Source organism: Oxyura jamaicensis, unplaced genomic scaffold (assembly GCF_011077185.1).
Source record: "Oxyura jamaicensis isolate SHBP4307 breed ruddy duck unplaced genomic scaffold, BPBGC_Ojam_1.0 oxyUn_random_OJ60841, whole genome shotgun sequence".
Lineage (NCBI taxonomy): Eukaryota > Metazoa > Chordata > Aves > Anseriformes > Anatidae > Oxyura > Oxyura jamaicensis.
In genome coordinates, this window is record NW_023306869.1 from 1,370 (window position 1) to 27,409 (window position 26,040).

Below are 26,040 nucleotides of genomic sequence, written 5' to 3' on the forward strand. Positions count from 1 at the left end.
CTTTCCAGGAGATCTGTGTCTTATTTGTACTGGGGAGCCCAGAACTGGACACAGTACTCCAGGTGAGGCCTGACCGGGGCAGAGTAGAGGGGGAGGATCACCTCCCTTGACCTGCTGGCCACGCTCCTTTTAATGCATGCCAGGATCCCATTGGCCCTCTTGGCCACCAGGGCACACTGCTGGCTCATGGTCAACCTGTCGTCCACCAGGAAGGTGAGGATAAAAAGTTCCCGGTCACCTTGCATACCTTGTAGTTCACTTCTCATATCACTGGAAATTCCCAGCCCTCTAGTAAATTTAGGGTGTTTGTGGACAGAGGTTAATATGGAAAGCAGAAGTCCTACTGACCCTTTGGGGAGGGGAAAAAAATAATTATGTAGTGTGGTAGGAAAGTGCTGTCTTTTTACTTCTGTCTTTGTTTACTATTTGTCTTTAAATTATAGGGGAATTATGAATAAGGCTGTTCAGTTATGAGATGCTAGGACTGGAGTTTAAATAATTAAATCAATATTTTTGTCAATTGTAAATCTAATATATTGGTTAAAATCTTCTTTAAAATAGAAATCTCTCTCCTCCATGTGATTTAGCACTTATTGGAGAGAACTCAGGTATACCTGGCTTTGGTTCTAGATGTAAATCCAATTGATATTTCTTGAAGGAAAATTATCTGTATCCTTAATTAAGATCAGCAAAATACCCGTTATGCTTTGGAAACTACATGTTGAATGCATGTTTAGATTTCTAATTTTTTAATTATTTACTAATAACTTTTTTTTTTTCAGAACCCTGTGATAATATGAGAGAGATTCTTCAAAATGTGGCCAAATTACAAGGCATTTCAAATATGAGAAAACTAGGTCACTTGAATAATTTTACTAAGGTAGGTACTCAAATGGTGTCAGAACAAGTGATCATATGGACAAAATATTTTATATATACTATACCAGATGTACAGGAGATTCATAAAACAGTGTAGTATCATGGAACAGTGCATGGAAATCTATATACTGTCGGAGAGGAAAGGAGCAAATAAGGAAGGACAAGCAAATATGTGAATGCAAAATTATGCTTAAACTTGTTTGTGTTCCTTACTGGCTGAATTTTTGTAGTGTTGTGTTTAGAAGTCTGAATTATCTTCTAATTCAGGGGTTAAGTTGTACAAATAGAGCTAAAGGATTAGTTCCTGATCCACAAGGCTGAATCAAAAATGTGAAATGACAGACTTTCTGGATGTAAACTGGCAAAGTATGGTGAGGTGGAGGACTATGTCAATGAGCATGATAGGCAGTGGCTTGGGCACTGATAGACTAGAAACTGTCAACTTCCATTGTGGGTTTGATAGCGAAAATGAATTAAAGGGTCAATTTCTAAAAATGGTCTGTATTGCTGATTTTTGAGGTGCTTTTACCAATTGTAAGATTACAAATCATTGGAATGTGAAAGATACTTGCCTGAAAGTTTGATAGATATGTTGGGAGCTGGCAGAAGGCAAGAATTAATAACTTACTGCAGAATGAGAGATGGTAGGCTGAGGAAAGAGACCATGAAAGGCCCTTCAGAATGAGATCAAGTACCATTTTTTGGTAGATGAAGAACTGGTGGAGAGGAGCAGAGAGGACTGATGAGAGGTGAGTAGTGAGTTAGAAAAAGGGTGTTTGTTGTAGCATAGTGAATAGTTGTGAGTTGGACCAGTGTTCCAGCTGGGCAAAGGAAAAGTACATTGCATTAAGTGAGGTAGGATACATAAGAGCTTCAGTGTACCTGTTACCTCAACAGATGTACTGATACACAGAAGAAGTTGGTAAATTCTACACCTTTCTGATAGGGTTACAGATAGGGCTACGTGCCTGAAGATGAAACACAAGTTTCAGTGACACAGGATGGATTTTGCAATCGGCAATAGCCAGGAAAGAAGGTAGCAGTGGAAACTTTGGTGGGAAAAGTATGGTTTAAATTGTTGTTGTTGTACATTAAAATAAAAAATTGAGTAATATGAGCAGAAGGCTGCTTTTACACTTTTGAGACAATCTCAAGTGAAAGAAAAAATGCTCAAGGGCAGATTTGGGGGACCAAATTACATGAGAAGGACAAACACATCATAATCTTTGAAGTAGCTGTGTGTGGAGAATAGTCAGACTTCTTAGTGTCACTGATAAGCACTGGCCTTGGGCAAAGGGAATTAAGCAGCTTGCTCCTGCTTTTCTCTTATACAACCTTTTTGTGGATGGAGGTCTCTAGGCTTAGTATGAGAGGTTGCTGAAGGCGGGAGTCTTGTGGTGGGGGGACAGCCCTGTTTTGGCAGCAGAACAGAATCTTGAAGGCCATGGTGCCTAGAGTAAAACCTTTTGCTTTGTTATGTGTAAAATAAATATTGAAGTTAACACCCCCGAATATGATAATGACCTTAATGAAGTACATGCTAAACATATATGACTATAGTACTCAAATCTCCACCCAAATCATGCTAAACGTCACCCAAGGGGGTGGAACAGATAAGGTTAGGATATGAAAGAGTTAGTGTTAGGGTGTTGTTGGAAAGGGAAACGGACCGGAGTAACGATGCAACCTCGATGCGAGTATAATCGTCCTCCTTTATTGCAGGTTCTCACAGAGTATATATAGGCAACTAACTACAGCACACGCCGATAACAACTTATCATAGGTCTAGCTTCTCCATGCACTTGTCTCTAGCTTGTTTCCTCATTATCTCTAATACAAGGACGTGGGAAGCAGGGTAAAGCCACCTGCAAATTCCTTTCCCACAATTCCCCTTTTTATTTACAATCAACCAAATGCTTTCTATATATTTTCTATCAAGCACTGCAAACATTACAATAAGCAACAGGGCAAAATCACATACAAATTATGATTGTAAAGTAGCGTGCCTACTAGAATCTACATCAATCAACAAGCCACTAAGCACTAGGGATGGTGCTTCGCTGCGATGCTACTTCTCACTCACACAGCACAATCACACACTCACGCAAAGAGGCCTCTTGCACTTTTCATTCATACCACAAGAAAATATCACTTAAGGTAATTTGTCCGCAGCTTCAGGAGGTCCTTGTCTACTCCCGTGGTGAGCGGCTGAGAGTGGAGACCCCTCCGAGGAAAATGCTCGGGGTGCACTTAGGGGCGTCCGTTCCACAGTCGATCCCACAGCCGAGCAGAGCTGCTCCTGGCACAAGGAATGATGCTATTATAGTTTTGTATAATTACACCAAAGAGATGCATTGCGATAAGGAGCAGGTGTGACATTGACAATTTGTTTCATGGTTTGGTTTCTTGCCCATGTAATTGAACCTTACACATGATGTGGCTGTTACACTTCCCAGGATATCTAATTCTTGTGGCTCTAGGGGAGCTCGCAGCAAATAGACAGTCCAATCTTTGTTATCTCCCAGGATCCCCACCAGACATGTCGTAAAGGGGTCGTTAGCACTAAGCCAGGGACAAGCACATCGCTTCTTGTCCTGTCATGTTGGTGAGGGTGACCCCGATGTTGTGGCATGGTTGGATGAGGACCCAGGGCTGGCAATAACCGATGACAGCGGTGATTATGAGGAGGAGGCCAACCATGGCCTTACCCCCGTGCTGGCACCCATCTTGGTCCGTGACCTGTGGAGACACAAGCATACCCTCGACCCCAAGTTATTAGAGGCTGGGGTCCCTCCCAAAACCCTTATTTTTTTTTTTTTTTTTGAATTTAGCGATAAGTGAGAAGCAGACTGCCCCGTCTTACCTGCCCAGCTAACCTACATATCTCCCCTAACCGCAATGTGATGGAGGACCATCATTGTTGGGATTGCTGTCTTCAGAAGCAGAACTCTGATCATCTTGATTGCCGGACTGGTCTCGGTGACCCAGCATGGGCTTCACCGCTCGACTGGGCACCCACAGCAGTCCGCGATCTGAGGAGATACACATATACCCTCGACCATTAAAAATGACCGACCCAGGCCCCTCCCAGATCCCGGTGGCCGGATCCCTGTACATCACTTTAAGTTGTGGTAGGGTCGTCGCTCTATTGAACTTTAGATTCTGGTGGTATATCATCACGGGTGGTTCTTCTCGATCACCCATCAGACACAGATAATTCAAAGTAAACAGTGCTCGGTACAGTCGTTGCTGCGCCTCAGTTTCCACTCCCTTTTGCTTATTCAGATAGTCCTTTAGAACTTGATGAGTACGTTCTACAAGTCCCTGCCCTGTCGGCGAGTGTGGAATCCCTGTCACGTGTTTGACACCCCATTTTAACATAAATGTCCTGACTTTCTGACTAATATACGCAGGCCCGTTGTCTGTCTTAATCTGCTCAGGGACCCCTAACACTGCAAAACAAGCGAGTAGGTGTTTACACACATGATGCGCCTTTTCACCCGGCAACGCGGTTGCCCATATCATTTTTGAAAAGGTGTCAACTGTTACATGCACATACTGTAACCTACCGAATTCAGGAACATGTGTGACATCCATTTGCCACAACTCTAGTGCCTTTAATCCTTTAGGGTTAACTCCTTGTCCTATTCCCGGCCCGTGGTTTCCACATTTTGGACAAGCCTGAACTATAGATCGAGCTTCGCTTTCTGTCAACTCAAATTGCCTCCTTAGGCCTTTGGCATTCTGGTGGAAGGTATCATGGCTTTGTCTAGCCTGTTGAAATTTGTCCAGTGGGGGTGCCTGGCACACTGGACTGACCAGACTATCAGCCAGCTGATTACCCTGCCCCAAACTGATATTCCACTGGTGACTTCGCACATGTATAACACAACAAGCCTTAGTTTGCTGCGAGAGTGTGGACCTTAACTGGATGAATAGCCCCCCTAATCGAGGGTTAGCTGTCTCCCTAAGCAAGGCATCTTCCAGGCGTGGCACTATTCCAGCGACATATAATGAATCTGTCACAACATTCAATGGACTATTCAGCCAATTATTCAAGGCCCAAGCCACCGCAGTAAGTTCCAAGGTCTGAAGAGAGTCTTGGACCTGTCCTTCTATAACGTGATTACACCACTGGCCCTTTTCTCGCCAGACACAGACCGCTCGCCGCAAGCGCTGTCCTGCATCGGTATACACTGTAAGGCCATCGACCAAAGGGTTCTTCTGAACCTTACTTTTTTCCATCCATTGATTACATTTCAGAACCTGCCATACCCTTCCCTTTGGCTGCCGTGAGTGCACTTTCCCCCCATAACTCCACAAGGCCTCCTGTATGGGAGTTGCATTTCGCAACCACCACTCTAGATCGATGTTGTTAACGGGTATGCTAATATCATCGGGTTCTTGTCCACTCATTTCTACAATTCTTGCTCTGCCTTTCCTTATCAATTCTCCCACTGCTTCTGGCGGTGTCTGAATGCTAGTTTTTGGTTGTACACTTAGAAACACCCACTCTAAAATTCTAAAACAGTCCTCATCCCCATCACATTTATCACTGTTACAGCCAAAGGAAGATAAGGAGGATGATCCCCCCTTTTTGTTCTGCCATTGGCAGATGACTGCATAAGGTGAGTCTTCAGCGTTGCACAATACTAGAGAAATAGGCAGTTCCAAGAGGCGTCGACTCATCCACACCTCTTGTAACTTCCATATGATTCGGTGCAATGCAGCCTGTTGTGCTGCGGATAAGGTAATCTCCTCAGCTGGATGGCGTCCTCGTAGAAGTGCAGCCAGAGGCGCAATGTCGGCATTGGAGATACCAACACAATTGCGCACCCATTGGATGTCTCCCAACAACGTTTGCACGTCAGTTAATGTGCGTAATTTGGTTGCCAATTCTGTCTTTTGTGGGCGAATCTTTGCATCTGCTATAGACCACCCAAGATATTTCCACGGGGCTGTGCGTTGCACCTTCTCGGGGGCTATTACAAGGCCTTTATTAGATAGCGCATCAACTACCTGTTTCAATGAGCCTTCCGTGAATGGCTCTTGCTGACAGCAAAGAATATCATCCATATAATGGTAAATTATTGTGCCAGGCCATTGTTTCCTGAGAGGCTGCAACGCCCAGTCCACGTATAATTGGCACAAAGTCGGTGAGTTTTTCATGCCCTGTGGCAAGACTACCCATTCATAGCGATTGGCAGGCGCCGCTTTGTTAATCGCTGGTATGGAGAAGGCAAATCTCTGCGTATCTTGAGGATGCAAATGAATAGTAAAGAAACAGTCCTTTAAGTCCACAATAAGTATGTGCCATCCATCGGGCAACACAGCCGGGGAAGGCATTCCGGGCTGCAGGGCTCCCATCGGTTGCATCTGCTCATTTACCTTACGCAAGTCATGTAGGAGGCGCCACTTTCCACTCTTTTTTGGGATTACAAAGATAGGGGTATTCCACGGACTAACAGAGGGTTTGATGTGCCCGGCCGCGAGCTGTTCGGCCACCAATTGCTTTGCTACCTGCAGCCGCTCATCAGTCATGGGCCACTGGTCAACCCACACAGGCTCATTGGTGGTCCATATTAGCGGTGGGTTGGGCGACTGCTTCCCAGTGCCCATTACTAAAAAGGGTTCGTAGCCAGAACGGCTCCAATTTGGCTGAGGACATCTCGGCCAATCAAGGCTTCCAATGTCCCAGGCAGCGGCATCACGTAGACCTTAAGATTCACTAGTTGTCCCTCCGGGAATCGTAGTTGGACCGGAAAACGGCTCATATAAGGAGCGGAATTTCCTCCAACCCCTGCTATCGATGAGGTTGGCAACTCCACAGGCCAGCGCGCAGGCCACACGGACTTACAATGGTGACGTCGGCCCCGGTGTCTAGCATGGCGACGATCCATCTTGACTCTTCCCCTTGGGAAATGGTGAGACCCAGCATGGGTCGTGTATCCAAGCTGGTAGTAAAACACACTGCGGGTCCAGTGGATCCAAAACCTTTGTCTCCATGATCTATTATTGAGCCACGAGGGTCACCTATGGGATTATCCAGGGCCACTATTTGGGCTATGCGGCTGCCCTTTGGAATGAACAAAAGTGGGCAAACAGTGTGGACCATAATGTATATGCACCCTGTGTAGTCGGCGTCAATAACCCCAGGGAGTATGATTAGTCCCTTGACTCCCGCGGAGGAGCGGCCCAAAAGAAGTCCTCCTATCTTACTACCCTGGTGAATCAAAGGTCCCACTGCATTGCTAGGAATTTTTTGGACGTTGGTATCAATAAGGGTGATGTCTACTGCAGTTTCCACATCAATTCCGAGGCTCCCCCTGGTTGCTGGCCGGTGTTGTTCCAGAAAACCCAGCCTTTGCCCGGAGAGTTGGCTCGCCGTGCGCGAGGTGCACGAGGGGTAATTTGTGTCTGCACGCGGCCCCTCTGCGTGCTCTTCCTCCAGTTTCCCGCACAGACCCCAGTTGCGTGTGTGTTCCTTTGACAATTTTCACACCACACAGCAGCACGGCAATGGCGCCTGTGGTGTCCGGACTCTCCACATTTAAAACACCTTCCTTGGAAAGGTCCCCGTGGGGGAGCCGTTGACTGCCATTGGGCAGCAGCCGCCAAGGGTTGTACTATTTCCCGAACTGCCTTTTGGACTGCAAAGGCTACCGCATGGTTGTGCTTTTGGGCCTCTGCTCTTTCAACCCTTGTTAACATTTCTTCTACCCCGGCCCCTTTCGGCAGACTGGCTAAGATCTGTTTTGTGGCTTTGTTGGCGTTGTCAAAAGCCAGTATTTTGAGCATCTGTTGTTTGTTTTCATCACTTAAGTCAGGGTGATTCATCACAGCTTCCCATAGTCTATCAATAAAGTTTGAGTATTTCTCGGTGGCTCCTTGCATCACCGTCCCAAATGAGGGAATTGAGGAACCAGGGAAGCTAAGGAAAGCATCCAGCGCAAGTTGCGCAGAACGTTGTAACAGGACGGCAGGGAAGGTCAATTGTGCCTCCAGGCTGGCAAAACGTCCCTCACCCAGAAGCATGTCTGCAGTTACCCCATATAACGGGTCGCCCAACTGCCGCCTCCCTATATCTTGGGCGGCTCGTTGCGCCCACGAGGATCCCCATAACAGAAATTGTGTCGGTGTAAGTAATCGTCTCATTAGGTTCCGACAGTCGTGGGGACACATCAAGTCGGCAGAAAATATCCAACTAACAATCTGTCGAGTAGCTTCAGATTTTACTCCATAATTGGAAATAGTGGTTCGCGCTTGTTGCAAAATCTTCCAATCATGTGGCTCCCACTTTGCCGTGCCGTTCTCGTGTACCACAGGACAAGCTATACTAGAGACTGCACTCCATTGTCCTTCCAGGATAGCGTCCCTTATGACTCCGCTCCACCGCATGGGTCTAACTGGTGCCGGTGGCCCGGCGGGAAGAAATGGAGCAGCGGTCTCCTTCTCGCTCATCCGGGAAGGATCAGCTACTGACGCCTTCTCCTTTAGCCTCAGGTCCAGATCCCCAAGGCGATGCAAGACTGCTTGCAGCAGCTTTCCCGTATTTTCCGGGAGAAGTTCTGTATGGTCGTCGCTAGGTGGAGTTGCCGGAGCAGAAGAGTCCGTCGAGCGCGGCAAAGGCAGGCACAGAGGCGGAGCCGAGGGCGGGCGTCGGCACGCCTCTCGTCCCTCACCCGTGGGCGGCGCGGGACATCCCCCCGGGGTGTCCCTGGGTGTTACTTCCGCAAGCGGCTCACATCTCTGCTTTGACCTGGCCCCGCCAACTTCCGCCTTTTCCGGGCTCGATGGTGGGTCCGGCGGGGCTTCCGCGTAGGGGCGGCCCGTCCGCCGGCCCCTCCCCGATAGTACGCGATAGGAGCTCAGAGACCGTCGAGCATGGAACCCCGGTCATTCCTTTAACGGCAGAGAGCCCCAAAATACGTGCAAGGGTCCCGGGTTGTTTTTCAGAGTCCCCGGATTTTGTGGGGGCTGACCCCGGGGCTAGCATTTGGGCAGCGGCACAAGCTACCTCCCTTTCCACCTTCGTAGCTTTTAATGCCTCTAGCACTGTACGCCACAACTCCCAAACAGTCTTTACCTCTTTTTCATCTTTAGAATCCCCCGTTATAGTCCTTTCCCACATGGTATTACCAAACTCTTGCCATTTCGTAACAGAGAACAATAGGGCAATCTCTCTAAAATGTCCCCATCATTGTCCCAGCTTGATCAATTTGATCAGTTTCTTTCCCGTTGTCTCGATACCTCTCTTAGAGAGGATTCCAGCGAGCAACAATGCACCAGCCTCCAGTTCCATGGCTGTGCTTCCCCTGAGAGGTAGGGAGCGACCCTGACCCGTGTCTGCCAAGCGGCACCCTCTCAGCCGTTTATTTTTCCAGTCCCTCCTCCTCTAGCTGCTTACCGCAGACTCGGAGACTTAGTCGCGCTGGACTGTCTGGTGCGTAACCATCCTCTGCTACCAGATGTTGTTGGAAAGGGAAACGGACCGGAGTAACGATGCAACCTCGATGCGAGTATAATCGTCCTCCTTTATTGCAGGCTCTCACAGAGTATATATAGGCAACTAACTACAGCACACGCCGATAACAACTTATCATAGGTCTAGCTTCTCCATGCACTTGTCTCTAGCTTGTTTCCTCATTATCTCTAATACAAGGACGTGGGAAGCAGGGTAAAGCCACCTGCGAATTCCTTTCCCACATTAGGGGAAAAAAAAAGTCAGAAAAAAGAAGAGCGATAGGGCTGGGGGTGGCAGCGGGGGGGAGAAGAAATTGGAGACCCAGAAGAGGCAATCGATGAGCTGTGCTCCTTTCTCCTCCTCCAAGACAGGGACACCCTCTTGGTAAGCTCTGTGCCTTCGCCCTTTGGTGAGGAATACCTGGGATAGCATTTTGCTGGCACTAGTATCATTTATTAGCACTATTGCAGTAAGTGTATTTATCAATGGCAATTCTGAATCTGTTATATCTGTCACCTTATTAAATATGTTCAGCTAACCTTCTAATTCTTCCAATCCACCACGAGTTGCACTAGCCAGTGCTTCAGTCTGTCCAGTGTAGTTATACAACATCCTTCGGTTCTGGAATGCTGTAACTTAAGGTGTGAAAATTGATTCCAGGGTCCATTCAACTGCAGTCCCTGTCTTGAGGTATTGCCAGTGATCTTTCAGTTCCCTTTTGGTCCATCCCCATGGAGCTGGTGAAAGAGATACTCTCCAGAGGGGGCAAAGTGTTAACAGTCCCAATGCGTGTTGGCATTGCTGACCTTCCTTAGAGGATATGCCTCCTGAATCGGAAATGGTTGACTTGCTGGGGTTTGGAATAGTAATGCTTATATCTTTCTGCAATTTAGATACCTTAATGTTGCCTTTCTTAATAGGCATAATTTCATTGATACTGTCCAAAGAGGCATACCATTTACAGGCTGTGGGTTTCTGGGCAATTCCTGCAGGTTGTACCATACCCTTGCAAACTATATCTAGGAGATGGAAAGGACCCTAGATAATCACACTCTGTTCTCTCCTTATCTGTTCCACCCACTTCACCACTTGCACTAGAGACAGTAAGCCTTTTTCAAGATCCTAATATCTTGTTACAGTGTCATTGAAGAGTGGGAGCTAAACTCTAGTGGTCTCTCTGGTCCTTCTGGTCCCTTTTGCCAGAGATTACAGTGGGAACCATGTTCACTGAATCCCCATTCTACACAAATAGGGTTGGTTGTGTGTAAGGGACCTAGCTGTTGAAATAGCCTCAGTTATATTCTAACACATCCTTGTGCTGTTTAGTCCAGTCCCATGATTTCCCTTTTCTAATAAGATTGTATAAAGGGACAGGTAATGATAGAAAAAACAGGGATATGCTTATGCCAGTAAGTAATATCCCAGAATTTGCTGTAAGTTCTTTGTACTAGAGGGACTCTGCCCATTATCTATTTTATCCAAGGTATACGGAGGAATAGAAGTGTCTCCTTTAATCTACCAGACTCCCAGGAACTTAACCTCTTGCACGGCCATCTGACATTTTGATGGAGGAATGTCTAATTCCAAAGCTATCAATTTTTCTCATGCAGCTTCCATGGCATGTCTAACTCCCTCTGCATTTTTCCCTCTTATCACTATGTCATTGGTGTACTGATGTACTACAATGCCTGGTGGGCTGGGGATTTCTGCTAAAACCTTTGCCAAGGCATTGTGAGCAACAGTAGGGGAGTGTTGATATCCTTGAGACAGCCTATTAAAGGTAAACTGCATCCCTTTCCAAGGAAAAACAAATTGAGCCTTATCATGTTCCTGCAGCAGAATCATGAAAAACATATCTTTAGTGTCTAAAGTTGCCATCTGTGGGTGTGATGCTTCCTGAATTTGAGTTACCAATTACACAATATTTGGCGCAGCGGCAGTTAAAAGGTGTGGTATTGGCATTCAATCACCTATAATCAATTTTAAGTCAGTCTGATTAATACTAAAACATCATTATTTCTTTGGTGTTGTGTACACCCCCCCCCATGAGAAGTAGTAAGTGATAAATTGCTTTAACCAGAAGGAACTGTACAATTGCATTCAAGTAGTGGAAAATATCTTTTGGATTTGATTTATTCATTTGGAATTCTGTATTATAGAAGGTTTATTCCACAGTTAGCGTCTGAGAGATTGTTTATACTTTTTAAAACTAAAAGCGTATTTAAATAATTAACAGAAAAAAACATACACGGATTTTTTTAAAGGATAAAATGAGGCAATTAATTTTAGCTTGAACGTAGCAGTTAAATAGCATCAGTGGTATGAAAAATAGTATTTTCAGTCTTTTTAGATCTAATTCCATCATTATTTAATGAGGTTCTACTGCCCTGCTTTGTTTACCTGTTAGCTTTTCACTATACAGCTGAAGTTTGCTAGGATGTGGATTGAGTTTGGAGCTACAGAGGCTTTCATAGAGTCTCTCTCTGATTTGTAATCCCTTGCATTGTTTTGTGCTCAGCTTCTGTTGTCATTTTAGGGTCTTATCCGTTGTCCTGGTTTCGGCTAGGATAGAGTTAAATTTCCTCCTAGTAGCTGGTAGGGTGCTATGTTTTGGATTAGGATGAGAAGAGTGCTGATAACATGCTGATGTTTTAATTGCTGCAGAGCAGTGCTTATACTAAGCCAAGGACTTTTCAGCTCCTCGCTCTGTCCTGCCAGCGGGCAGGCTGGGGGTGCAGCAGGAGCTGGGAGGGGACAGACCCAGGACAGCTGACCCAAACTGGCCAAAGGGGTATTCCATACCATCTGACGTCATGCTGAACAATATATAGGGGTGGCTAGCCGGGGTGGGGAGACCGGCTGCTCGGGGATAGGCTGAGCGTCGTCGGTCAGCAGGTGGTGAGCAACTGCATTGTGCATCACTTGTTTTGTAACCCTGCCAGCCGGGTTAAACCACAACATCTGTCCTTTGGAAAACCACAGTAGCTTAGAATCTTAATGCAGTATTGACTGATTAACATTGATCCCAGTACCTGTACTGCTATGGTTAAAACTCAATACTTCTTGATGAAATATGTACCAAATAGGAACAGAACGTGCTTAGGGGCATTCAGCTGTGGAACAAACTTGGAGAGCAAATGGGTCTAAATCCAGAGTCTATAGTTTCAGAAAAAGCTTCTCTTGGGACTAGAATTTACTGAGTAATCTCCTCATAAGTATTACCAATGGCTATTCAAACTGTATTTCTAAAATTACAGTGTAAGAATTGCATTTTAGTCATATAAGTAATTTGATATTCCATTAATTGTTGTGACTTCTATCTAATATAAATTTGAACAGTGTGTCTGCATTCAATTTGTGACTCCTGTGATTTTGTTGTTTTGAGCTACTCTTTCTTAGACATGTTGATGTGTTACTTATATTGGTATGATTCATCCAAGTAACACGAAAAACTCAGCTTACAGTAAACATGCAAAAAAACCTTAAAGTTAGTCACTCTCTGGCTTAGAGTAATTATCATTTTGTGCTAATGTTAAATCATATAGTCAAAGATTGTGCTATTCCTGTTCATTTAACGTTGTATCAAAAACCTTTGGGCTCAAAGACTTATAGTAAATGGTGTTACATCAGGCTGGCAGCCAGTCACTAGTGGGCTTCCCGAGGGCTCCATTTTAGAGCCAGTTCTTTTCAATGTTTTCATAAATCACTAGAAGGTGTTTTGAGTGAGTTTGCAGATGATACTAAACTGGGAGGAGCTGTTGACTCCATTGAGGGTAGAGAGGCCTTGCAGAGAAGATCTTGACACATTAGAGAGCTGGGCAATCCCCAACAATATGAAGTTCAAGAAGAGCAAGTGCCAGATTCTGAACCTGGGAAGGGGCAGCCCTGGCTATATGTACAGACTGGGGGGATGAGAGGCTGGAGAGCAGCCCCACAGAGAGGGAACTGGGGATTTTGGTTTACATCAATTTGAACATGAATAAACAGTGTGCCCTGGCAGCCAAATGAGCCAACCCTATCCTGGGGTGCATTAAGCACGGCACTGCTAGCTGGTTGAGGGAAGTGATTGTCCCACTGTGCACCCCACTGTGCTCAGTGAGGTGCAGCCTCACCTCAATTACTGTGTGCAATTTTGGGCACCACAGTACAAAAAGGACTTAAAACTATGAGAGAATGTCCAAATGAGGGCTACAAAGATAGTGAAGGGTCTAGAGGGGAAGTCATGAGGAGCAGATGAAGTCACTTGGTTTCTTCAGCCTAAGTGATTGTCCCACCCTACTCTGCACTGGTGCGGCCTCACCTTGAGTACTGTGTGCAGTTCTGGGCACCACAGTACAAAAAGGACGTGAAACTATTGGAGTGTCCAGAGAAGGGCTACAAAGATGGTGTAGGGCCTAGAGGGGAAGACATACAAGTAGCAGCTGAGGTCACTTGGCCTGTTCAGCCTGGAAAAGAGGAGGCTGAGGGGAGACCTCATCACGGTCCACAGCTTCCTCACGAGGGGGAGTGGAGGGGCAGGCACCAACCTATTCTCCTTAATCACCAGTGATAGGATCCATGGGAATGGTGTCAAGCTGAGGTAGGGGAGGTTCACGTTGGACATCAGGAAGAGGTTCTTCACTGAGAGGGTGGTCGCACCCTGGAACAGGCTCCCCAGGGAAGTAGTCACTACACCAAGCCTGTCTGATTTTAAGCATTTGTACTATGCTCTCAGTCATAGGGTCTGAATTTTTTAGTAGACCTTTGCCAGGAGTTGGACTTGATGATTCTTGTGGTGGGTCCCATCCAACTCGGGATATTCTGTGGTTCTGTGATTTGTGAGATGTTTCACATGCGTGCACACACATACCATTGCACACTTTTATGACATTTAGAAATTTGTATCCACACAGTGGTTAAAATTGAGGAAAGTTATAAGATATATTCAGGTTTCATGACAGTTTCAAGATAAGATCAAGTTTCTCTATATGTCAATGAGGGTGTGTGCAGTGGGAGTATATGTATAGAGGAAAACAGCTGGTACTGAGGAGCTAATATCTGTACTGTATGTATTTGGTAAAGAGTGGTTACTTTGGACTAACTCTAGTCCTGAGAACTGAATGCCTTTTAGCAGTTGCAGCAGGGTAGATGGGTTCCTGGAACTCATCTTCTGCTTTAGTTTCATCTCAAGACCACAAACAAAACAAAGTGTGATAAGTGCAATGATGGGATACTTGCTTCAGAAGTGTGCTTGTATTCCAGATGATATAGGAATTGTAGTGGCACTTCTGGATCTGACCTTTGTCCACAGGCTACTGTTGTATGCATGGCAGCTGCACCTGTTCTAATTTATGGAAGTAAAAAAAAGAAATCTCATCCCTTTGAAAGGTATGAGAGTACCTGAAATGACAGTCCTTTATCAGGACCAGTAATTTGCCATGTTTCATCTTGTCAACTGCTTTCTAAAAAAAATCTCTGCCTTTGTAATTATAGTTTCCTTTGCACATGAAACAAGACTGCATGTCAGTAGGGACATATTATGAGACTGTGATCCATGAAACCATTGGAAAATTAGCATGTTAGTTATGAATGTCACTTGAATAAGGATAGGAGACAGATCGGCAACTTACTTCCTTTCCTTACTTACTTCCTTTCCTGTGTAAACTTTTTCTCTCTTAAACAGAATTTTCCTTATCGTTCCATCTACTTATAATTTATTTTGTAAAAGCAAGGTTTTGATTTTCATCAATTTTGAGCAATGATAACAAGCAGTGCTAAAAATTATTCCCAGTATAAAGTATATGTATGAGTGTTTGTAAGGGTAAATACCCGTTAAATTTTTAGTTCACTTCTTCTTAGGTGGTCGTTACCACCTGTAAATATACACACAAATATCAGGAAAGAGTTTCAGGCCATTGCTCACAAAACTGAATGAGCTCTTCTCTACTCTTCACCCCTTCAATATGTTGGTGACTGGAGGGGGGGGGGCAAGTTGCTCTGAAAAGCTTCCAAGTTCTTGGTAAACAGTCTTCTAACTTCTCTTAATTAGAGGATACATCTCTAATCTATTTACAAATAAGTTAATGCAAAATTGTTTGTCAGTTATATAGTTTTAAAGTATAATATTAGACTTGATTTTCTGCTTTGGACTTGAAATATTTGCACATGATGTCAGCTGTTGCTGAACTGCAGCTACTTTGTAAACCTTTATTGTTTATCTTTTACTTTTTCAGAAATATTTTTTCATGTGTCAGAATTAGAATTCTTTTTTAAGTAGGAAAGACTGTTGAAGATGGTCTTGCGCCAGGGGAGTTTTAGGTTGGATGTTAGGAAGAACTTCTTTACTGAAAGGGTTGTTAGACATTGGAATGGGCTGCCCAGGGAAGTGGTGGAGTCACCATCCCTGGAGGTCTTTAAAAGACGTTTAGATGTAGTGCTTAGTGATATGGTTTAGTGGGGACTGTTAGTGTTAGGTCAGAGGTTGGACTTGATGATCTTGAGGTCTCTTCCAACCTAGAAATTCTGTGATTCTGTGATTCTGTGATGTATGTTAAATTAGGATTTCTCATTTGTATCTAGGGTAGAATGATGGGGAGAGGTTTAGATGTATAAATGATGAGCCTAAGCAGCTATTGATGAACAGTTAGTCTGAAACTGAACACTGAGCTGTTTTTACTCACTGTCTTCTCACACTGTTTTGCTTACACTATGCCAGCCAATTTAACACTTCATAAGATGTCAATAGAAATGCTAAAGCAGCAGTGGTGGCCTTAGGCAGTCCAACAACATGTTGTAAAAATAGATTGATAGTAGGATGTGACATACTGTCATAATCAGTTAATGCATGTGATTGCCTAGTTTTATTATCACTTAAAATTGAAATTTGAGGGAAAACATTGTATAATAATTCCTTATGTTTTTAGTCATATTTTCTTATAGCCACTGCTAAGAAAAATGGAAAATCCAAAATATTTCAAATAAATTATTAAATTGACTTAGATCAGCTCTGTATTTGGGCTCAAATAATTTATCTCACTAACAACTTTGGATTTCAGCATTATCACTGTGTGTTTTTCTTGCAGTATAAAAAATAATTTCTTAAAATGTAATGTGATCCCTGGAATAATTTGTACTTGTTGAGCATAAACCTAAATACAGTTTGAATTTGAACCATCATGCTAATAAAATGAGTTTAATAATAAATGGGTATAGTATTTGATATATTTAAATAATTTCAGAACAGTGGTATTCACTAGTTGCACACTTGCTGAGCTTATCCTCACTGAGGATAAACTGCTAATACTGCATTGGCTTAGAATTGAATGTACACCTCTTTCGAAAGAAGAGGAAAAAGGGCAAATCTGTTGCAATCAGTATTAGTCACTTGAGGTTTTGGAAGTGCTTGGAAAAGTTCTTTGGGATTTGGACCTAATAATAAAGTATTTATTATTTTAGGTGGGGATAGTAAATGAGATGACTAGGAACTTCTTTGGCACTCTTGCAAAAGAGAACAGCATTAGCTCTTCTTAAAGAAGAGGCTATTTTCTTTTTCTTAAGAGATTAAAACATTTGCATGCACTAGACTATTCTTTCTGAAATTGGTTTTGGACTTAAAAACTACTTGTAAATCTTCAGTCTTGTGCTCAAAACTGACAGATGAGGTTGAAATGTTAAGAAGTTGCTACAGTTTATGGGTGTAAATTCAACCTTTGCACTGATTTTCTGTGGTACAATAAAAAGAAAAACACAAATCCAATTGAATCAATGGCAGTTCAGGCTGAATGTCAGCTGTGGGTCACTTACCATTTGCAATTCCTTCTCATTTTTTTCTGTGCCTCAGCTGTCATGGTGAAACGTGACAGTGGACCACTAGTAGACCTTTGCTTCAGAACTCTTACACAAGCTGTCTTTTTGAATGCACATGTTTTACATACTTTGACTTGAGTCTTTTTCATCTCTGCTCAGGTACCAGTTGCCCAACTAGTGCTTCTTCCAACAAGATCCTAAAGACAGCAAGAGGAGCAATCTGAAGCATAGCTTTTGAAAGTAGAGTTGAAAAATCAGTCACTAGGCAGCTTAAACAGTTGTGTAAGCTTTTCTCTACTAAGAGAGGCCAAAGGCTTGTGTGTTTGGTGTATATGAGAATGGAATACCAGCAGCAAACATTTTCAGGAAAGTCTGAAGTTTGCACACTTCCCCTTTCAATGAATGAAATTCCTTGTGTTACTTTGAAAGCATTACCAAGTATCTTAAGTTTTAAATAGTCATTTTTAAAGAGTTATAAGTAATAGATGCTTTTATTTTTATTTTTTTTTTAAATTTTCAGCTTCTTTGTAATACTGGCCATGCTGAAGAAAACCTAGGTTTTACGTATGACAGCATCATAATATGGTAAGTAGTAAGGAACATTAGAGTAATACTATGGTACTTTCATTGTTCTAGGTGCAATTAAATCAACTTTATTTGTATTTTTGGAACTAGTATTTCGTAGTTGCAATGTGTTTAAAATGTCATAATGCAAATGTATACCTTACTAATATTTTAATGAGTAAAATCAGAAATACATTATACACTTTCAGGTAAAGGGGGGAAAAACTCCAAGTTAGTGCGGATTTTTTTATTATATTTTCTTAGAAATGTAAAAATACCTCTACATATCTCAGTACTTGCAGAAAGGACTTGTACAAAAAATGTGCTCTTAAAGAATTTGGAACATATTCTTAATGTAGAACTAAGATTTAAAGATGAACTTATGTTCATTTGTTATGTTTGTACATATACTTTGTAGTGCCACTTTCCTTGCAGCTAAAATAAAACACTGTATATATTTTCAAATCACCCATCTAGTCGATCAGGGGAAGCCAGTTGATGTAATCTTTTTGGATTTCAGTAAAACTTTCAATACAGTTTCTCATAGGATACTACTGGACAAAATTTCCAGTATACAGCTAGACAAAAACATCATACGATGGGTGAGCAATTGGCTGATAGGTAGGGCTCAAAGTGTTATGGTAAATGTTGCTACATCAGGCAGGCGGACAGTCACCAGTGGGGTCCCCCAAGGCTCCATTTTAGGGCCAGTCCTCTTCAATGTTTTCATAAATGATTTGGATGTAGGACTAGAAGGTGTTTTGAGCAAATTTGCTTACAATACTAAACTGGGAGGAGTTGTTGACTCTGTCAAGGGTGGAAAGGCCTTGCAGAGAGATCTGGACTGACTGGAGAGCTGGGCAATCACCATCCGCATGAAGTTTAACAAGAGCAAGTGCCAGGTCCTGCACCTGGGACAGGACAACCCTGGCTATACGTACAGACTGGGCGACGAGACGCTGGAGAGCAGCCCCGCAGAGAGGGATCTGGGGGTTGTGGTTGACAGCAAGTTGAATATGAGCCAGCAGTGTGCCCTGGCAGCCAGGAGGGCCAACCGTATCCTGGGGTGCATCAAGCATGGCATTGCTAGTCGGTCGAGGAAAGTGATTGTCCTGCTCTACTCTGCGCTGGTGCGGCCTCACCTCGAGTACTGTGTGCAGTTCTGGGCACCACAGTACAAAAAGGACATGAAACTGTTGGAGAGTGTCCAGAGGAGGGTGACGAAGATGGTGAAAGGCCTAGAAGGGGATGACGTATGAGGAGCGGCTGAGGTCACTGGGCTTGTTCAGCCTGGAGAAGAGGAGGCTGAGGGGGGACCTCATTGCAGTCTACAGCTTCCTTGTGAGGGGGAGTGGAGGGGCAGGCGCCAATCTATTCTCTCTGGTGATGAGCGATAGGCCCCGAGGGAATGAAGTCAAGCTGCGACAGGGGAGGTTCAGGTTGGATATCAGGAAGAGGTTCTTCACCAAGAGGGTGGTCGCACACTGGAACAGGCTCCATAGGCACATAGTCATGGCACCAGGCCTGTTGGAATTTAAGAAGCATTTGGACTATGCTCTCAGACACATGGTCTGAATTTTTGGGTAGACCTTTGTGGAGCCAGGAGTTGAATTTAATGAATTTATGGGTCCCTTCCAACTCGGGATATTCTATGATTCTATGAAATTGAAGTTTCCTTTATTTTGTCTCCATTTCTGATAGTCAAAAGTAACTACATGCCTGTTTCCAGAACTCCTGTGTTTTTTGCACAGACATTGGTAAATTGGTCCTGAGGTATTGCTGGTAGAAAAAACTTAAGATCTATTATTTAATATCATTTTCTGTTCTTTCGATTTAATCTTCTGATTTAGGAAAGCAGGCTTAGAAAAGCTAGTTAATTTACACAAATTTTACTTCAGTTTTTGTTTTGTTTTCTTAAATAGAACTTTCAGTGATAGAGCCAAACATTTTTTAAGTAGTATATTTTTGTTAGTATATTTTTGTGAATGCATATTTTGCTGTAATTTATCATCTGATCTCTATTTAAACTATTGTAGTGTTTTATGATAATAGACATCACTTAAGAGTTCTTTATATTTTAAAATGCAAGTCTTAAAAGGCTATACAAATACTAGTGTTCCTTTTTATAGGAAAAAGCTTGCAGAAATATCTGCTAATTCAAACACAATAAGAAAAATAAAAATGTTATTCTTAGCAAACAAGTAAAGAAAAATAGCACCATAAGAAGCAAGATGCCAAAAAAGGCTTCTCAATAATAATAGAAAGATAGCTAACAAGTAAATGATTGTGGTTGGTGATGTTACTTGGGTCATTCCAATGATCCCTTTGTATATGTAAATGCGAAGCAATTTTTATATGCATATATGCACACATACAAACACATGTACAAAGGCAGCCCCTAGGGAGTACAGTGAACTGGGCGAGCAAACAGGGTGTGGCATGTCAGTCAAGGTGTGGTGTTGCAGTTTGTACATCAGTTTGTGTGGGAGGGTGCAGGGAGGGAGCTGAAGCTTGGCTACCTTGACCAGGGAACAATGGTATCCACCCAGCAGTAGACCACAGCCTCTTGGAGCTTGTCACCCTGTCCTGGTTTCAGTTAGGACAGAGTTATTTTTCCTCCTAGTAGCTCGTAGGGTGCTATGTTTTGGATTAGGATGAGAAGAGTGCTGATAACATGCTGATGTTTTAATTGTTGCAGAGCAATGCTTACACTAAGCCAAGGACTTTTCAGCTTCTCGCTCTGTCCTGCCAGCGGGCAGGCTGGGGGTGCAGCAGGAGCTGGGAGGGGACAGACCCAGGACAGCTGACCCAAACTGGCCAAAGGGGTATTCCATACCATCTGACATCATGCTAAACAATATATAGGGGTGGCTAGCCGGGGTGGGGGGCCGGCTGCTCGGGGATGGGCTGGGCATCGGTCAGCGGGTGGTGAGCAATTGCATTGTGCATCACTTGTTTCATACACATTATCATTATTATTATTATTTTCATTTATTTCCTGCCCTAATAAACTGTCTTTATCTCAGCTCACAGGCTTCACTTTCCCGTTTCTCTCCCCCATCCCAGAGAGGGGTGGGGGTGGGGTGGAGGGGGTGGACGATGGACAGATGAACATGCTGCTACCTACAGGGTGTGCCCTACTCTTATACCAGCACAGGATGACAGTAGTGAGCACACCTGTGAGAGGTGTGCTCAGGTAGAGGCACTCCTTTGCTTAGTGACAGAGCTCTGGGAGGAGGTGAGTAGGTTGAGGAGTATCAGGGAGTCAGAAATGTAGATAGACTACTGGAATCACTCCCTGACTTCTCTGAGACAGGCCCAGCAGGCAGAAGGGATACACAAGATGGAGGATTCCCTATCCTCTCTCCACCTGGCTGCACACAGTGACCTAATGGGTAATGGGCAATGGCAACAAGTTCCTGCCCAGTGCAGCAGGCCCATCTCCTCAGTGACTACCCCACCTTCCCAGGTGCCTTTGTGCAATAGGTATGAGACTCTGCTAGTGGAAGCAAACAATATTGAGGAATATGGTTCGTCTGGCTTGGAGATGTCACCAAGGTCAAGTTGGCCTATGCCCTGCATCAAAACAATTCCCACCAAAACAAAACAAAACACAACAAAAAAAACAAAACAAAACAAAAAACAGACAAGTTGATGTCATTGGAGACTCCCTTCTGAAGGGAACAGAAGGCCCAATACACAGACCGGACCCACTTCATAAGGAAGTTTGCTGCCTCCCTGGGGCACAGGTTAGGGATGTGAAGAGAAAGCTTCCTTCCCTGGTGTGTCCCTCAGATTATTACCCATTATTGATTTTTCAGGTAGGCAACAATGAATTTTCAACAAGAAGTCCAAGGGCAATCAGGAGAGACTTCAGGGCCTTGAGACAACTGGTTAAGGGATCAGGAGCACAGGTGGTGTTTTCCTATAACCCTCCAGTTACAGAGAATGATGACGGCAGAAACAGAAAGAGGGGGGAGGAGGTGGAAGAGGTAGGATGGGGGGAAGGCGTTTTTGGTTTCTTTCCTTTGTTTCTCACTTCTCTAGCTTGTTAGTAATAGGCAATAAATCTTACTATCTCCCTATGCTGAGTGTGTTTTGCCCATCACGATAATTGTTGAGCGATCTCCCCATCCTTATCTCAACCCTTGAGCCCTTTGTATCATATTTTCTCCCCCTTCCCCTTTGAGGAGGGGGAGTGAGAGAGCAGCGGTGGTGGAACTTGGCTGCCCACCTGAGTAAAACCACCACACCTTTACAACCAGGTTCTCTACCCAGGTGGCAATATATTGGCACAATACAGCAGCCCAGATAGGTTTCCCTCTGCGTTGCTAGTTCTGCTTCCATTGCACCCAATGGGGGGGGTGGGGTGTTTAGAGAATGAATATTATGAGTACAGTATAGAGATAGAGAACTGGCCACTTTTCTCGTTCAGCAATATCTAAAGCCAGCTGGATGGCTTTCACTTCTGCAAACTGACTCGATTCACATTCTCCTTCAGCAGCTTCTGCAACTCGTTGTGTAGGACTCCATACAGCAGCCTTCCATCTCTGATGCTTTCCCACAATGCGACAGGACCCATCAGTGAACAGGGCATATTGCTTCTAATTTTCTGGTACAGCTGGGCTTCTTCAGCACACGTCACCTCCTCCTCTGGTGATATTCTTAAATTCCTGCCCTCTGGCCAGTCCATGATCATTCCAAGATTCTTGGGTGACTGGGGTTTCCCATTTGAGCCTGCTGTGTGATCAGTGCGACCCACTTACTCGACATAGCATCAGTTGCATGATGTGTAGAGGGGACCCTTCCTTTGAACATCCAGCCCAGTACTGGCAGTCGGGGTGCCAGGAGGAGCTGTGCTTCAGTACCGACCACTTCCGAAGCAGATCGAACTCCTTCATATGCTGCCAATATCTCCTTTTTGGTTGGAGTGTAGCGGGCCTCAGATCCTCTGTATCCCCGACTCCAAAACCCTAGGGGCTGGTCAACCTTGAGTTTCCCCGGGCTCTTTCTGCCAGAGGCTCAGGGGTAGCATTCTCCCTGGCTGCAGTTTAGAGCATGTCTTTTGCATTCTCTTTTATCCCCTAAAATATTACATATGCCTTAAGTTTCGCAACACATCTATGCATATTCATTTCCTAGCTCTGCCTAGCCCCACTTCGTATGCCAATTATCTTGTCAGTCCTTCTGCGCTTGTGTAGTACTCTCTGGTGGTTGTCCGGGTGGTCATCGGGATGAAGTAAGACGTCTTCAGAGTTGAACTTTTCACCTCGTCTCCCTGCACATGCTCTCTGAGCCCTTGGTCACAGTCTGAGCCATTAGCTTGGTTTGATCCCGTTCTCGGGGTCCGAGGGGCTCCTGTTATCTCGAGGCCTTGCAAGTCTGACATTGTCATCATCTTTTTGTGAACAGTCCTCCTTCTCTCTGAGCCCTTGGTCACAGTTCTAACCGTAAGGTTGGTTTGATCTGGTTCTCAGGGTCCCAGGGGCTCCTGTTATCTGGAGGCCTAAGCATAGCACAGGCCCAGTACATCACAAATTAGCACATATTAAGCAATGAGTGTTGCTGACACATTCATTCTTAATCAATTGCTCTCTAATTTCTAACCCCATGTTTCAGTCCCCCCTTTTCTAGAAAATCTAGTAAATTCTTTTACTTAATGCAGAAATTCTTCTTCCCAGTCTCTACGATATGTATCCCTCAATGCCTTGCCATGTACTTTTGACAAGGAAGCTAATATTGCCATTCGTTATAACATTTTCCAATTCCAAACAAGTATTACAAAAGACAATGCTAAACTTATACAAACTAATATCAATAAAACAATAATTGGGTGACACAATGTGTTCAAAATCCCAGTTGCGGTTGTCGACCTATCCAAAGAGTGCATCCCATCAGTTGTGATTTGCATCTTGTTTTACTCTTTGCAAATAACTTGTGAGTGCATCTATTATTAGTTTGTGGTCTTGGTCTTCAGCCTTTTCCCATCTCGGTAACACCTTTGAAACTTGCCATTGGCTAGTTCCCAATGCCAAGAAGAATTATTGTAGGGGCTGTTTTAGTTTGGTCAAATCACTTGTTGCTGTGGCCAGCTTATTCATTAATATTTCTGAATCAATTCCATTTAAAACTCCTAATCCTGTTCCTAGCATTCCAGTTAAGTCTCTTCATGTCCTGCCCCTGAGGTGTGCTTGCTTTTGTGACCATATTGTCCAGCCTTCAAATGATGTCTTTAGGAAAGGAGAGCAGGCTGGTTGAACTGCCGAGATGTTAATTTGTATTAGCAATTCAACACGCTTGAGAGACCATTCTGGATTAAATAACAATTGTTGTTGGCCTGTCTTCCTTACTACATATGGGCCTGTTTCATAAATTTTGGGTTCCAGGTTGGTTGGGGGTTGGGCATAGGTTGTAGGGGGTCCCACTGTTGTAGGAAGTACAGCATATATTGTAAAATTTAATATGAGGCTCTCGGCCTCCTTGATTTTGAGCTGTTGTCCATTATTAGTCCAAAACCAGCTAATTACTATGGTCTGTGTTAATATAAAATTATACCAACAATCTAATTTGCCTGGGCGGATACAACCTTCTTGTTGGCCACTTTTGGAAATTGTTTTTTTTTTTTTTTTTTTTGGAAATCGGCCGGGCGCATGCAGGATAGCTCCCAAAGGCATGCACACCCCAACGTGGCAACTTGCCTTGGTTATATGCAGCAAAGAGTTACATATGCATGAAGTTTCCCAATATGCCTATACATATTCATAACCTATCCCTGCTTCGTATTAAAATTAGTTCCAAGAAGTCATTTCCATAAACTCCTCCTGTCTGTGCTTGCCCAGTGCCTTCTGGTGGTGGTTGTCAGGGGTTGTGGGGATGAAGGCTGATAACTCTTCTTCATGACCACTAGTTGACCCCCTGCCTTTGTGCAGACTCAGCTGCTCCTTGGCTCTTGTCCAAACCACAGAGTCGGTTTCAGCTGTTTTTTGAGACAGGTTCCCCATTTTTGTCAGGAAACATCCTCTGTGAGGGGCCCCAAGACTCCTTGTTTTGGTTAATTTGCTCAGTAGTAAGCAAAGACATTCATCAGCATCTATTTTTAATGTGATTAAGCAAGCCCCCATTCTTCTATCCCTGGTTTCATGGGGGTCGACAAGCTCCATAGTTGGTGATAACATCGGACTCTTAACGATGAGGCCATGAGGAATGTAAAGAGTTTAGAAGGAACAAAGAAGGGTGATTCAGGAGACCCCTTGCTGTCTCAGACTGCTTGTTCTCCAGCCCTTAAGACATGGAAGTTGCTGGGTGCTTGCTGTTGCCAGGCAAAGTTGTTGACCGTCAGTGGAAATGTTGATAGTTAGTGGAAAAGTACTGCTGTAGAGCGAAGAAGGGAACCTGTCCTCAATAGGGAGTGGAAGCTATGCCCTCAATAAAGAAGTAGAAGTTATGGATCCTTAAAGAACCCTGGCTTCCATGTGGTCCTTACGTCACATTCTTCTCTTTCAGAAATGTTTTTCTAATATCAGTGATAATACTATTAACTTGCTTGTCAGTTCGATAATATTCAAAGAAATGCATGATCAGATGTTATTTTTTTTAGTAGTTTTTGAAAGGAGGTTTCCCTGATACACAAAGCAACCGGTAGTTGCATGATGTGAAACGATCAATGTATATGATTTGTTTAAAGCAAATAGAAATTGTGACCCGCCTGAATTTTCTGTTTAGAATTGTTGGCAAGAAAGAAGAAAATGAATGGAAGGAATCAAAGATAGTTTTCTGAACCATTACAGTAAACTTATATCGCCCATTCAAATTCATATTGTTATAAGTGTCTGTGACAAGATTCGTACCATCATTGTTGAGCTTTTTTCTTTTTATGCTTCTCTAGCCCTTCCCGCAGTTTAGCCATGGTGTCCCGTACTACCCCTGTATGGTCAGCATAGAAACAACATTCTTCTCCCAAGGCCGCACAGAGCCCACCTTGCTGTAGGAAAAGGATATCCATCCCCCTCCTGTTTTGTAATGCTACCTCCGATAATGAAGTTAGGGGCTTTTCCAATGCTGTGATCGACTTTCTATTCGTTCTAAATCCTCATCTACTGCTGCTCTTAGTGAATTAAACCCTTGTTGCTTCCTGCTGCAGGCGGGAGGTGTTGGGGAGGTACTGGGGTAACTGAGCTTGGAACCATCATTCCAAGAGGCCTCATGAGCTGGTTCAGGAGGCGGTTTACCAACCTTGATCCCCACCGCATTATGTCTCTGACTCCTTCGTCTACTCTTTTGCTTAGAGCAACGAGGTGTACCATCTTCTCGGCAGCAGCTGTATTCTTCAGGGGAACCTCCTTCATCTT

The 26,040-nt window shown here is 44.0% G+C and overlaps 2 long non-coding RNA genes across 2 annotated transcripts; one reads left to right on the forward strand and one right to left on the reverse strand.

Moving 5' to 3' along the window:
• Positions 1 to 277: 277 nt before the first annotated feature.
• Positions 278 to 25,815, reverse strand: LOC118158897. The gene is made up of 4 exons (XR_004746933.1): positions 25,661 to 25,815; positions 10,241 to 10,251; positions 4,516 to 4,517; positions 278 to 288 (listed from the first exon to the last, which is right to left on the reverse strand). It is a non-coding gene; the product is annotated as an uncharacterized LOC118158897 (long non-coding RNA).
• Positions 584 to 18,251, forward strand: LOC118158896. The gene is made up of 2 exons (XR_004746932.1): positions 584 to 880; positions 17,649 to 18,251. It is a non-coding gene; the product is annotated as an uncharacterized LOC118158896 (long non-coding RNA).
• Positions 25,816 to 26,040: the final 225 nt, after the last annotated feature.